The sequence below is a fragment of the Delphinapterus leucas genome, chromosome 6, assembly GCF_059928025.1.
Source record: "Delphinapterus leucas isolate spDelLeu-1000000601 "Yukka" chromosome 6, BTC_Dleu_Yukka2, whole genome shotgun sequence".
NCBI lineage: Eukaryota > Metazoa > Chordata > Mammalia > Artiodactyla > Monodontidae > Delphinapterus > Delphinapterus leucas.
Window position 1 is genome coordinate 63559575 of NC_143134.1, and position 13675 is coordinate 63573249.

The window sequence follows — 13675 nt, forward strand, 5'->3', positions numbered from 1 at the left end:
TCCACAAGGCCTCTGGGGATTATCGCCTGGTCCAGGACCTGCGACTAATCAGCGAGGACATAATTCCTCTCCCCCCATAATCAGCGAGGACATAATTCCTCTCCCCCCAGTAGCACCAAACCCATACACCTTGCTCTCCCATACCCCCCATCCACAACCCACTTTACGGTTCTGGATCTCAAAGATGCCTTTTTCACTATCCCCCTACATCCCGACTCCTATTTCCTCTTCGCCTTTACCTGGACGGATCCAGATACTCATACTTCCTTCTTCCCCAGGGCTTCCGCGACAGTCCTCACCTCTTCAGTCAGGCGTTCGCACGGGACCTCACTTCCTGCTCCCTTGCCCCCAACACACTCCTTCAATATGTAGATGAATTCCTCCGTTGTAGCCCGTCTCTCAAGACAACACACTGCAGATCTCCTCAATTACCTTGGCTCTCACGGTTATCGGGTCTCCCCAGCCAAGGCTCAGTTTTCTGTGTCTTCCGTAACCTACCTGGGGCTCCACCTTACCCCTACCACACCCGGACTATCCGTGAACTCCAGCCTCCGGAAACAGCAGAACAAATTCTCTCCTTTTTGGGCCTTATAGGATTTTTCCGACACTGGATCCCTAACTTGGCTCTCCTCGCTAAACCCTTATATGTAGCCGCTAAAGAAACCCCTCAAGAACCCCTCACCTCTCCTTCCGCCGTTCGACAGGCCTTTCTCACCCTCCGTAACGCTCTGATATCTTCTCCTCCCCTTTCTCTGCCCAACCCAAACGGACCTTTTCACCTTTTTGTGGATGAACGGGCCAGAATAGCCACTGGACTCCTCCATTCGGGGATGGCAACCATGCCTTCGGGCCCTAGCAGCAGCCGAACTGACCAAACAAACATTCAAACTGACTCTGGCCCACCCACTAACCGTGTTTTCCTCCCACCCGCTGGTCGACCTCCTAGGCCACAAGTAGTCTCTCTCCCTCCTGGGTCCCTCCCACAGCCAGGAGTTCCACCTACTATTCATTGAAAACCCAGCTATTTCTCTTGATCTCTCCCCTCACCTGAACCTGGCTTCTCTCCTGCCTATCTCTGGCACCAGGACCTCCTCTTCCCACTCCTGCCCCCAAGTCACCAAGTCATAGAGGCCCTCAGCCCGCCGAGAGAGGGACTCTTTGACACCCCTCTTTCAAACCTGGACCACACCCTCTTCATAGATGGCAGGTCGATACTCGGTCCTGATGGGTGCCGACAGGCAGCCTATGCGGTGGTAACTATCTCAACTATTATCAAGGCTAACAGCCTCCCAGAAGGGACAGCCTCTCAAAGAGCTGAACTGATAGCACTCACGCAGGCCCTCGACCTCTCTAAGGGCCAAAGGGCCATCTTTCTCCCTATGGTCGCAGGCATCAGGGGAGGAGCCCTAACTCACAGTGTCTCAACATCCCGGGACCTAGAACAAACTCCAGCTAGCCATCGAGGCTTCTGCCGCCTCCATCACCTCCCTCCAGCGCCAGATCACCTCCGTAGCCCAAGTTGCCCTCCAAAAGCAACAAGCCCTGGATCTCCTGATGGCCGACAAAGGAGGTACCTGCCTCTTCCTACAGGAGGAATGCTGCTATCACATCGGTGAAACAGGACTCGTTGAAGACAACGTAAACGCCCTCCATCGCTTAAGAACTCCAACGCAAACACCAACAGTCTGCCTCCCCAACTGGTGGCGATCCACCCTCTCTACCTGGCTAACAGCAATCTTAAGCTCCCTGTTTTCTTAGGTTCCTTTGCAGGCGCATGGAGGAAGTCTCTAGGGTGGCCACAAACCAAGTGCTCCTCGGTCCTTACACCTTGCTTCCTACAGAACCCCCCCACTGGTCTCCCCTAAGCCTCAGACCTCTGGTCGCCCCACTCCCCTTTCGACGCCCCCATTCAGCATGAAGTAGCCAGAGATCAGAACGCTGCCCCATTACACCAAAGATGTCGGGAGGTACGGCCAGCTGGCCCGAGGCAGGGGAACGCAATCAGATTCACAGGTTGCATCAGACCGAAACTCTCCGGACCACCCAGTTCCAGGAACTGACCTGGGGACTTTCCACCCAGCCTTCCCGCCTTTCGAGGGGCGGGACTAACGGTCCCAAGACTGATGCAACCGGCACCGGATATTGCCACCATACCCAAAGAGACCATCAAATAAGGAATACCCTGCGCCCTCTCAGATTCACCACACCCCTTTCCCTTCTTCCCCTATAAAATCTTGCCCAACCCTCGCCCGGCTGCGACTTCTCTGGCCCCTTGCTCTCGGACCACTGAACCTCGCCCGGGAGCGCTCCCTAATAATGCTCACTTGAAGCTTTCCTCTGTTTCGCGGTGCCGTTTGTTAAGATCCGACCTTACAGTAAGTAGCTCAAACAAAGCTTTCTAAGAATAAAAAATTTTGATACCACAGAAAATATCTTAAAGCAGTGGAGGAAAAATCTAAACAACATGGAGGTTGCAAGAAGTAGAAAATAACAAAATTGGAGGATAGCTCCAATACTCGGAAGTTAAAGAAGAAACTCAATAAATGAGAGAGATGCAAAGAGTACATAAGTAACAGAATTGTCTATTATTAAGACATAGAAAGTCCAAAATCTATACATTCAAAAGCCATTAAAGGGAAACTAGAAAGGAAGGGAGGAAGAATAGACTTAGCTTAATATATAATACTTCCAGTACTAATGTATTTTAGTCATTATCTCAAAGAAAGGGGACCAGTTCAGTAGACCACAAAGTATGGAAAAGGAGGACCTGATATTAATGAACTCTGGGTATACTGTTTATACATATGTATGTTTGTGTAGGAAGATCAAGAACAGAAAGGATCAAAATTAGAGACAAGGGCTTCCCTGGTGGCGCAGTGGTTGAGAGTCCGCCTGCCGATGCAGGGGACACGGGTTCGTGCCCCGGCCCGGGAAGATCCCACATGCCACGGAGCGGCTGGGCCCGATATTAATGAACTCTGGGTATACTGTTTATACATATGTATGTTTGTGTAGGAAGATCAAGAACAGAAAGGATCAAAATTAGAGACAAGGGCTTCCCTGGTGGCGCAGTGGTTGAGAGTCCGCCTGCCGATGCAGGGGACACGGGTTCGTGCCCCGGTCCGGGAAGATCCCACATGCCACGGAGCGGCTGGGCCCGTGAGCCATGGCTGCTGAGCCTGCGCGTCCGGAGCCTGTGCTCCACAATGGGAGAGGCCCGCATACCGCAAAAAAAAAAAAAAAAAAAATTAGAGACAAGCCATTTTCTCAACTCATAATGAAAATTAGAAAAACATAATAAAAATTTACCCTCTAAAAATATGACCTGGAAAAAAATCTAAACTGCTTGAAAATTAAGAAAACAATGAGCCAAAACTTTAATGGAAATAGAAATTCAAACAGAAATTACAAAATAACATGAAAAAACCCCAGGATTTTTGATGATAGGAGATACTCCCTTTTCAAGCAAGTGACCCCTTTACCAAATAGGCATTTCACTTATCCACATCAGTCATAAAATTTGTTATGTAAGGTTGTGTTGTGCCTGAGAAAATTACAAATGTCTACATGTCATGAGCCTTTGCAATTGCTAACAGAGTCAACAACAGGACTGGTAACTCCTCAATGCCAAAGATCTAGTGGTTATCAAAATATTCACACCAGAGTATGTGAGAGAAGAGAGGGCCTGACCATGATAGTTGTGCCCCATGTGGACCTTTGCTGGGAGACAAATTCCGTAGGGCATCAACATCCATTCCCCAGGGTGCTGCTCATATGTTGTTGGTTACTACATGCTTATGTATAAGTGGATCAGTATAATAACATCAAGTCAAAATATTTTCATTTTAATAAGGAGCTTACTCAAATTATGGAAATAAATACAAGAACTTCAGACAACACCGGCCAAAGAGATCTCTTTCCTTTTAGAACACTACAAATAAGTGTTTGTTAGTGGGCAGAGGCTCAGTCAGCCTATTCACATCTATTGTCTAAAACATATTTCACCAGAGTGTTAGACGAGCCTAAGTGGTAAAATGTTGAAGAAGCTGAAAGATCATCTGGTGAATGCTGTCATCAATATGCAATCTTTCTGTGACGTAAATGTGGAGATAGAAATTAGATACTGAGGAAAATATTAAAATTAATGTTGAGTCCTGGTTCTGATTTTTTTTTAAGTGTTTTCATGAGGTTCCCAAATGCTCTCTTAATAGCCTCTTACAATTTGGTTACTCTGTAGTGGCTCTGAGGCAGAGAATGTAAAATAGTGACAGACAAAAGAGAAAATGAGTCACTAAGGAAGCTGACACCTCATTCGCTTTAAAAAAATTTAGTCTGCTTTTCCATGAATACCATTAAAGCCCAGAGAAGACTAAAAGGTCTTGTCACATTCCAGGCGGTGAAAGCAAATGAAATAACCCAACTAGTTCAAAAATGCAGGCTTTACCAGAGCTGAATCAAGACTAATTTAACAACCTAGTAAGGATCTATAGGCCACCTGATATATTTTTTTTGAAGAGGAATTGAGTTTTTCATATATTTGAGCAGTTCAACCTCCTGTAATTCATAGCAAATTTCCAAGCAAAACTATCTAAACATAAAGCTGACCAAGTAAGCCTCTATTAGTTACCTACTATGTGCAGAGCAATGTAGGAACTAAACTAGGAAAGACACACATATATACAAACAAGAGAAATTTTGATTGAGGAAATAAATGGTATGAACATAAAACAGCCAGAGAATGTAAGTAAATGTGAGAGTGGAAAATGTTCAATGCAAATATAATTCAAAACCAGAAAATAAAAACAAGGAAAGCCATTAGTATAGAGGCAAAAGAACTGGTCTCGGACTAAACAAGACAGTATTCAGTTATCTTCTACTTACTTGATGGATGACCGTGGTCAAGTCAAGAATCTTTCAATCCCAGTCATTCACACACTAAGAGCAAGTAATAAAATCTGCCTCATAGGTTTGATGGAGGGATTTAATGAGGCAACAAATATGAATGTGGCTTAAAAATTGTTAAGTTTCCAATAAAGTGAAAAGTTTTGCCAGGAAGAGTCATTTTACTCTAGAGTGGACATTGCTGTTCTGTTTACATATATAGTTCCAGGAGACACCTGGGCAGGGCCTTTTTACATCATCTCTTTCTACAGCTTCATTTTAGAGGTAATTAAACTGTGGCCCACGAAAATTAAATTTTATGCCTAAGTTTTTTTAAAAGCTCCTGGGACACAGCAATAAGTGAAAACATGTAGCTGTTATTATTTCTCAAATTTACTTAGCAGGTTTTTGCAGAATTAACACTTCATTCATTTTTCTGACATTATAGGTACAGAGAAAATTCACACCCCTACCCCTTGAGAAGCTCAACTTCTCTATTCATTGTCCTCTGGCCTAAAGTAATATAATAAGTGTATTTTAATGGTGTGGTGGTAGAAATAGGAGATGAAAGGTCACCCAATTTAGAAATATATGCCATCACGTGTCTAAACAGACTCTGAATTTAGATTTCATTACAATACTTTTCAGATAGATAAAAACTATCCCTTTACATGTAATCTAGAAATTCCTCTTGCCACTGAAATCACAGCCTTCTATTTTGTTTTTAATTTCTTAGTCATGGGCAGAAATTATTTAAAGCAAATTGCATTATGAAAAAATAATGTTCATAATGTTATTCTAATTTTCGGATGATGTTTGCTTAAAAGACCACACCTGTCTGCTATTATTAATAACTATGCTCTAACAGTCATAGATTAGATTTTAATTATATAACTCGGAAATCTTGGGGGTAGCTATCAAGATGGCGGAGTAGTACGACATGACCTGTATATACGCTGTCTACAGGAGACCCATGTCAGACCTAGGGACACACACGGACAGTGAGGTGATGGGAGAAAGATTTTCCATGCAGCTGGAAATCAAAAGAAATCTGGAGTAGTAATACTCATATCAGACTAAATAGACTTTAAAGACTGTTACAAGCGATAAGGATGGACACTACATAATGATCAAGGGATCAATCCAAGGAGAAGATATAACAATTCTACATATTTATGCACCCAGCATAGGAGCACCTCAATACATAAGGCAAATGCTAACAGCCATAAAACGAGAAATGGACAGTAACACAATCTTAGTGCAGGACTTTAACAACCTCACCTACACCAACGGACAGATCATCCAGACAGAAAATCAATAAGGAAACACAAGATTAAATGACACATTAGACCAGATAGACTTACTTGATACTTGTAGGATATTCTGTCTGAAAACAGAAGAATACACTTTCTTCTCAAGAGCACAGGGAACGTTCTCCAGGATAGATCACATCTTGGGTCACATCAAGCCCTGGTAAATTTAAGAAAACAAATCATATCAAGCAACTTCTCTGACCACAGTGCTATGCATTTAGAAATCAATTACAGGAAATAAATGTAAAAAACACAAACACATGGAGGCTAAATAATGTGTTATTAAGTAACCAACGGCTCACTGAAGAAATCAAAGAGGAAATCAAGAAATACCTAGAGACAAATGATGATCGAAAACCTATGGGATGAAGCAAAAGCAGTTCTAAGAGGGAAGTTTATAGCAATACAATCTTACCTCAGGAAATAAGACAACTCTCAAATAAACAACCGAACCTTACACCTAAAGCAACTAAAGAAGAACAAATTAAACCAAAGGTTAATAGAAGGAAAGAAATCATAAAGATGAGAGAAGAAATAAATGAAATGGAGACAAAACAATAGCAAAGATCAATGAAACTAAAAGCTGGTTCTTTGATAAGATAAACATTTAGCCAGACGCATCAAGAAAAAAAAGGGACAGGACTCAAATCAATAAAATTAGAAATGAAAAGGAAGTTAAAACTGACACCGCAGAAATACAAAGGATCATAAGAGACAACGACAAGCAACTATATGCCAGTAAAATGGACAACCTAGAAGACATGGACAAATTTCTTAGAAAGGTACAACCTTCTGGGACCAAACCCGGAAGAAATAGAAAATATGAACAGACCAATCACAAGTACAGAAATTGAAACTGTGCTTTAAAAGCTTTTGCCAAACAAAAATCAAGGACCAGATGACTTCACGGGCGAATTCTATCAAACATTGAGAGAAGAGCGAACATGCGTCCTTCTGAAACTCTTCCTAAAAATTACAGAGGAAGGAACAGTCCCAAGCTCATTCTATGAGGCCACCCATCACTCTGATACCAAAATCAGACAAAAATATCACACAGAAAAGAAAATTACAGGCCAACATCACTGATGAATACAGATGCAAAAATCCTCAACAAAATACTAGCCAACAGAATCCAACAACACATGAAAAGGCTCATACACTGTGATCAAGTGGGATGTATCCCAGGGATGCAAGGATTCTTCAATATCCACAAATCAATCAGTGTAATACACCTCCATCAACAAATTGAAGAATAAAAACCATATGATCTCAATAGATACAGAAAATGCTTTTGTCAAATTTCAACACCCATTGATGATAAAAACTCTCCAGGAAGTGGGCATAGAGGGAACCCACCTCAATATAATGAAAGCCATATACCACAAACCCACAGTAAACATCATTCTCAAAGGTGATAAGCTGAAAGCACTTCCTCTAAGATCAAGAAGAAGACAAGGATGTCCACTCTCACCACTAATATTCAACATAGTTTTGGGAGTCCTAGCCACAATAATCAGAGAAGAGAAAGAACTAAAAGGAATCCAAACTGGAAAAGAAGAAGTAAAACTGTCACTGTTTGCAGATGACATGATACTATACATAGAAAATCCTAAAGATGCCACCAGAAAACGAATAGAGCTCATCAATGAATTTGGTAAAGTTATAGGATACAAAATTAATGCACAGAAATCTCGTGCACTCCTATACACTGACAACAAAAGATCAGAGAGAGAAACCAAGGAAATAATCCCATATACCATCACATCAAAAAGAATAAAATGCCTAGGAAAAACCTACTTAAGGAGGCAAAAGACCTGAACTCAGAAAACTATGCCATACTGATGAAAGAAATCAAAGATGACACAAACAGATGGAGAGATATACCATGCTCCTGGATTGGGAGAATCAACAGTGTGAAAACGACTATACTACCCAAAGCAATCTACAGATTCAATGCAATCCCTATCAAATTACCAATGGCATTTTTCACAGAACTAAACAAAAAAATTTTACAATTTGTATGGAAACAAAAAAAACCCTGAATAGCGAAAGCAATCTTGAAAAAGAAAAATGGAGCTGGAGGAATCAGGATCTCTGAATTCAGACTATACTACAAAGCTACAGTAATCTAGACAGTATGGTACTGGCACAAAAACAGAAATACAGATCAATGGAACAGGATAGAAAGCCCAGAGGTAAACCCACGCACATATGGTCACCTTATCTTTGATAAAGGAGGCAAGAATATACAATGGAGAAAAAACAGTCTCTTCGATAAGTGGTGCTGGGAAAACTGGACAGCTACATGTAAAACAATGAAATGGAAACTCCCTAACACCATACACAGAAATAAACTCAAAATGGATTAAAGACCTAAATGTAAGACTGGACTCTATAAAACTCTTAGAGGAAAACCTAGGCAGAACACTCTATGACATAAATCACAGCAAAATCCGTTTTGGCCCACCTCCTAGAGAAATGAAAATGAAAACAAGAAGAAACAAATGAAACTTAAAACATTTGGACAGCAAAGGAAACCATGAACAAGATGAAAAGACAACCCTCAGAATGGGAGAAAATGTTTTCAAATGAAGCAATGGACAAAGGATTAATCTCCAAAATAGAAAAACAGCTCATGGAGCTCAATATCAAAAAAACAAACAACCCAATTTCAAGACGACATACAGATGGCCAAAGATACATGAAGAGATGCTCAACAGAACTAATTATTAGAGAAATGCAAATCAAAACTATAATGAGGTATCACCTCACACTGGTCAGAATGTTCATCATCAAAAAATCTACATACAAATGCTGGAGAGGGTGTGGTGAAAAGACAACCCTCCTGCACTGCTGGTGGGAACGGAAAAGGTACAGCCACTCTGGAGGACAGTATGGAGGTTCCTTAGAAAAACTGAAAATAAAGCTACCATTGATCCAGCAATCCCACTCCTGGGCATATATCCAGAGGAGACCATAATTCAAAAAGATACATGCACCGCAATGTTCACTGCAGTACTATTTACAATAGCCAGGACATGGAAGCAACCTAAATGTCCATCAGTAGAGGAAAGGATAAAGACAATGTGGTACACATATACAATGGAATATCACTCAGCCAAAACAAATAACGAAATAATGCCATTTGCAGCAACCTGGATGGACCTAGTGATTGTCATACTGAGTGAAGTAAGTCCTAAAGAGAAAGACAAATATCATACGATATCACTTATATGTGGAATCTAAAAAACAGTGTACAAATGAACTTATCTACAAAACAGAAATAGTGTTAGAGATGTAGAAAACACACTTATGGTTACCAGGGGGTAAGGGAGGCAGGGATAAATTGGAAGATTGGGATTGATATGTACACACTACTATATATAATATATATAACTAATAAGACCTACTGTATAGTAAAGGGAACTCTACTCAATAGTCTGTAATGACCTATATAGGAAAAGAATCTAAAAAAAGAGTGGATATACATATATGTATAACTGATTCACTTCACTGTACACCTGAAACTAACACATTGTAAATCAACTGTACTCCAATAAAAATTTAAAAATAATATATCTACGTGTGAAATGATTCTCACAGAATATCTACTGAATGCTGGCAGAAGACCACAGACTGCTGAAAGGGCAAGAAACTCGGCACATAACCAGGGAGGAAAAATGAAAAAAGAAATAAAAAAGAAAGTTAGAAAGGAATTGGGATGGGACTTGTGGCCCTGGGAGAGAGCTGTGAAATAGGGAAAGTTCCTGCCCCCTGGGTAGCCCCTTAGCTGGCTAGGAGATTGGCCTGGACAGAAAGGGAGCTTCAGATCCTTGAGGGAGAGCACAGCAGCCAGTTAGTGGCAGCCAGAGCAGAGGAAGAACTGCACAGATGGTCAGTGTCACCACGTTGCAGTCCCCAGCCTGACTCACTCTTCTGGAGCGGGCCGCATGCTGGAATTTGGGATTTGGAGATCAGAAATGGGGAGAGGACTGGGGTTGTCTATGTGGAGACAGACTGGGGATGCTGGAATCCAGTGTGACCACGGCTGAGCTTTACGTGGACGAAGCTGGGGCTGCCTTAGAGGTCAGTTGCCATTGTTTGAGGGGTGCACGAGGGGAGAGGCAGGACCACATTGTAGTCTTTTTCCCTGGGTGCACTCGCTCCCAGAGGGCAGGAGGACACTGCCTGAATAGGCTCCAGGGGCTGTCATGAGCCACTACCCGTGCCCACCTGGACCCTGGGACTGGTCACAGGCCCCCGTCCACCTTCCTCCCAGACCCTTGGAGTGATCGCAGGCAGCCGCCACCCTTGTGGAATCCTGGAGTGGTCAGGAGCCGCCGCCCACCCAAACTCCAGGAGTGGTCGTCAGCCACCTCTGCTCCCATCCCATACTCCGGTGGTGCGCCTGAGCTGCCACCTCAGCTGAGAACCCCAGAACTGGACACCAGCCACCACATCTACATACCCCTTAGCAAGGGATAATGACCAGCACATGCTGAGGAAAGAGGCGCCAGATATACACAGTGAAAATAGCCCTCGCACCAAATATACTAAACTCACAAGCTACACAGGGATGCCTGCACATATAAATAGCCCTCCAAGGCCAAGTAGATAATTGTTTCTCCTAAACTCACAGAATAAGAGAAATATAAGTAAAATGAAGAAGCAGAGGGACCACTTCCAGTTAAAACACCAAGAGCATTCCCCTAAAAGAACAAACAATGAAGCAGACCTCTTCAGTCTGACACTGAATTCAAAAAGGGGATAATGAAGATACTGAAGGAATTAAGAAAGACTATTGACAGAAAGGCAGAGTTACTGTAAAAAGAAACTAGAAAGAGGAACCAAGACAAATTAGAAAACTCATTTGCAGAGATGAAAACTGAGCTAAAGGCTATGAAGAGCAGAATGAATAATGCAGAAGAATGAAAAGTGACCTGGAAGATAGAATAATGGAAGTCACTCAATTGGGACAGAACACAGAAAGCCAAATGAAAAAAAAAAAAAAAAAAAAAAGGAAAGCAATATAATAGACCTATGGGATAATATGAAGTGTGCCAATCTACACGTAATAGGGATTCCAGAAGAGGAAGAAAGAGAAAAGGGGATCGAAAATATATCTGAAGAAATTATGGCTAAAAACTTCCCAAACCCAATGAAGGAAACAGATATCCAGGTACAGGAAGCATAGAGGATGGCGAACAAGATAAACCCAAACAGACCTACACCAAGACATATTATAATAAAAATGGCAAAAGTTAAAAAGAGAGGATTCTGAAGGCAGGAAGACAAAAACAAACAGTTAAATATAAGGGAACCCCCATAAGGCTATCAGCTGAATGGTCTACAGAAACTTTGTAGGCCAGAAGGGAGTGGCAAGATATATTCAAAGCCCTACAAGGGAAAAATCTGCAACCTAGGATACTCTACCCAGCAAGATTACCATTTAGAAGAGAAGGAGAGAAAAAGAATTTCTCAGACAAGCAAAAACTAAAAGAATACAGCAATACTAAACCTATCCTAAAGTAGATATTGAAAGGTTCTCTGGGATTTCCCTTTAAGTGATTAAGACTCCACACTTCCACTGCAGGGGGCATGGGTTCGATCCCTGGTTGGGGAACTAAGATCCCTCGGGCCATGTGGCATGGCCAAAAAATAAAAGATAAAAAAAAAAGAAACGTCTTCTCTAAATAGAAAAGAAGTAAGAATCTATAGGAAAGAGAAAATTACAATTGGAACATAAATCACTTAAATAAGCCAGAACAAAGATTAAACAAAAAAATGAAAAAGTTTTTCTGTGAAAGTGATGATAACCACAGTGAACAACAAAAGATGAACATGAAGATGTGAAAGAGGACATCAAAATCAAAAAATGTGGGGGAGGAGAATAAGAAAATCAGGCCTTTTTTTCCCAGAATGTGTTTGAGCCTATATGACTACCAGTCTAAGGCAAGTAGATATAGGAAGGGGTTAACACACTTGCAAAACAGGGTAACCACAAATCAAAAACATACAACAGACTTACAAAAACCAAAAAAGAAGAGAACATAAATATAAAACAAAAGATCATCAAGCAACAAAAGGAAAAACAGAGAAAAAGGAAGGGACAAAGAAGAAATATAAAATCAACGGGAAAACAAGGTTTCAAATGGCAATAAATACATATCTATCAATACTTACCTTAAATGTCAATGGACTAAATGCTCCAATCAAAAGACACAGAGTGGCAGATTGGACAAAAAAAACAAGAGCCTACAGTATGCTGCCTACAAGAGACCCACTTTAGGGCAAAGGACACACACAGATTGAAAGTGAGCAGGTGGAAAAAGATATTTCATGCAAATGGAAATGACAAGAAAGCAGGGGTCACGATACTCACATCAGACAAAATAGACTTTAAAACAAAGGCCACAGAGAAAGAGAAAGGACACTGTATAATGATAAAAGGATCAATACATGAAGAAGATTTTACGCTCATCAACATATATGCACCTAATATAGGAGCACCCAAATACATAAAACAAATACTAAGAGACATACAGGGAAAAATTGACAGGAATACAATAATAGTAGGAGATTAACACCTCACTCACATCAACGGACATGCATTTCAGACAGGGAATCAGTAAGGCAACAGAGATCCTAAATGATAAAATAGAACAGTTAGACTTGAGTGGTATTTTCAGGACATTACGTCCCCAAAAAGGAGAATACACATTCATTTCAAGTGCACATGGTACATTCTCTAGGATTGACCACATGGTAGGGCAGAAAACAAGCCTCAACAAATTTAAGAGTGTAGAAATTATCTCAAGCATCTTTTCTGACCACAACAGCATGAAACTAGAAATAAACCACAGAAAAATAAGTGAGAAAACAAATGATTATATGGAGACTAAACAACATGCTACTAAAAAACCAATGGGTCAATGATGAAATCAAAGAGGAAATTAACAAATTCCTTGAGACAAATGACAATGAAAATACAACCATACAAAATCCATGGGATGCAGCAAAAGCAGTTCTTAGAGGGAAGTTCATAACAAAATAGGCCTTCCTCAAAAAACAAGAAAAATTTCAAATAAACAACCTAACCTACCAGTTAAAAGCATTAACAAAAGAAAACCAAACAAAACCTAAAGTCAGCAGAAGGAAGGAAAGAATAAACGTCAGAGAGGAAATAAATAGAGATTTAAAACATAGAAAAAATTAATAACACTAAGAGCTGGTTCTTTGAAAGGATAAACAAGATTGAGAAACCACTGGCCAGGCTCACCAAGAATAAAAGAGAGAGAACCCAAATAAATAAAATAATAAATGAAAGAGGAGACATAACAACTGTCACTGCAGAAATACAAAACAACCGTAAGGGAATACTATGAACAATTATACGCCCCCAAATTTGACAACCTAGAAGAAATGGACAAGTTTCTAGAAACATACAGCCCACCAAAACTGATTCAAGGAGAAATAGGGAA

General features: G+C 41.1%; 1 long non-coding RNA gene across 1 annotated transcript in view; it reads left to right on the forward strand.

Annotated features, from left to right (window-relative positions):
• Nucleotides 1-11012, forward strand: part of LOC111174678 (uncharacterized) — a 412027-nt gene extending 401015 nt beyond the window's left edge. Inside the window, exon 11 of the long non-coding RNA XR_002644542.2 lies at nt 279-11012. This is a non-coding gene — a long non-coding RNA (uncharacterized LOC111174678). The remainder of the gene's footprint in view (nt 1-278) is intronic.
• The last annotated feature ends 2663 nt before the right edge of the window (nt 11013-13675 follow it).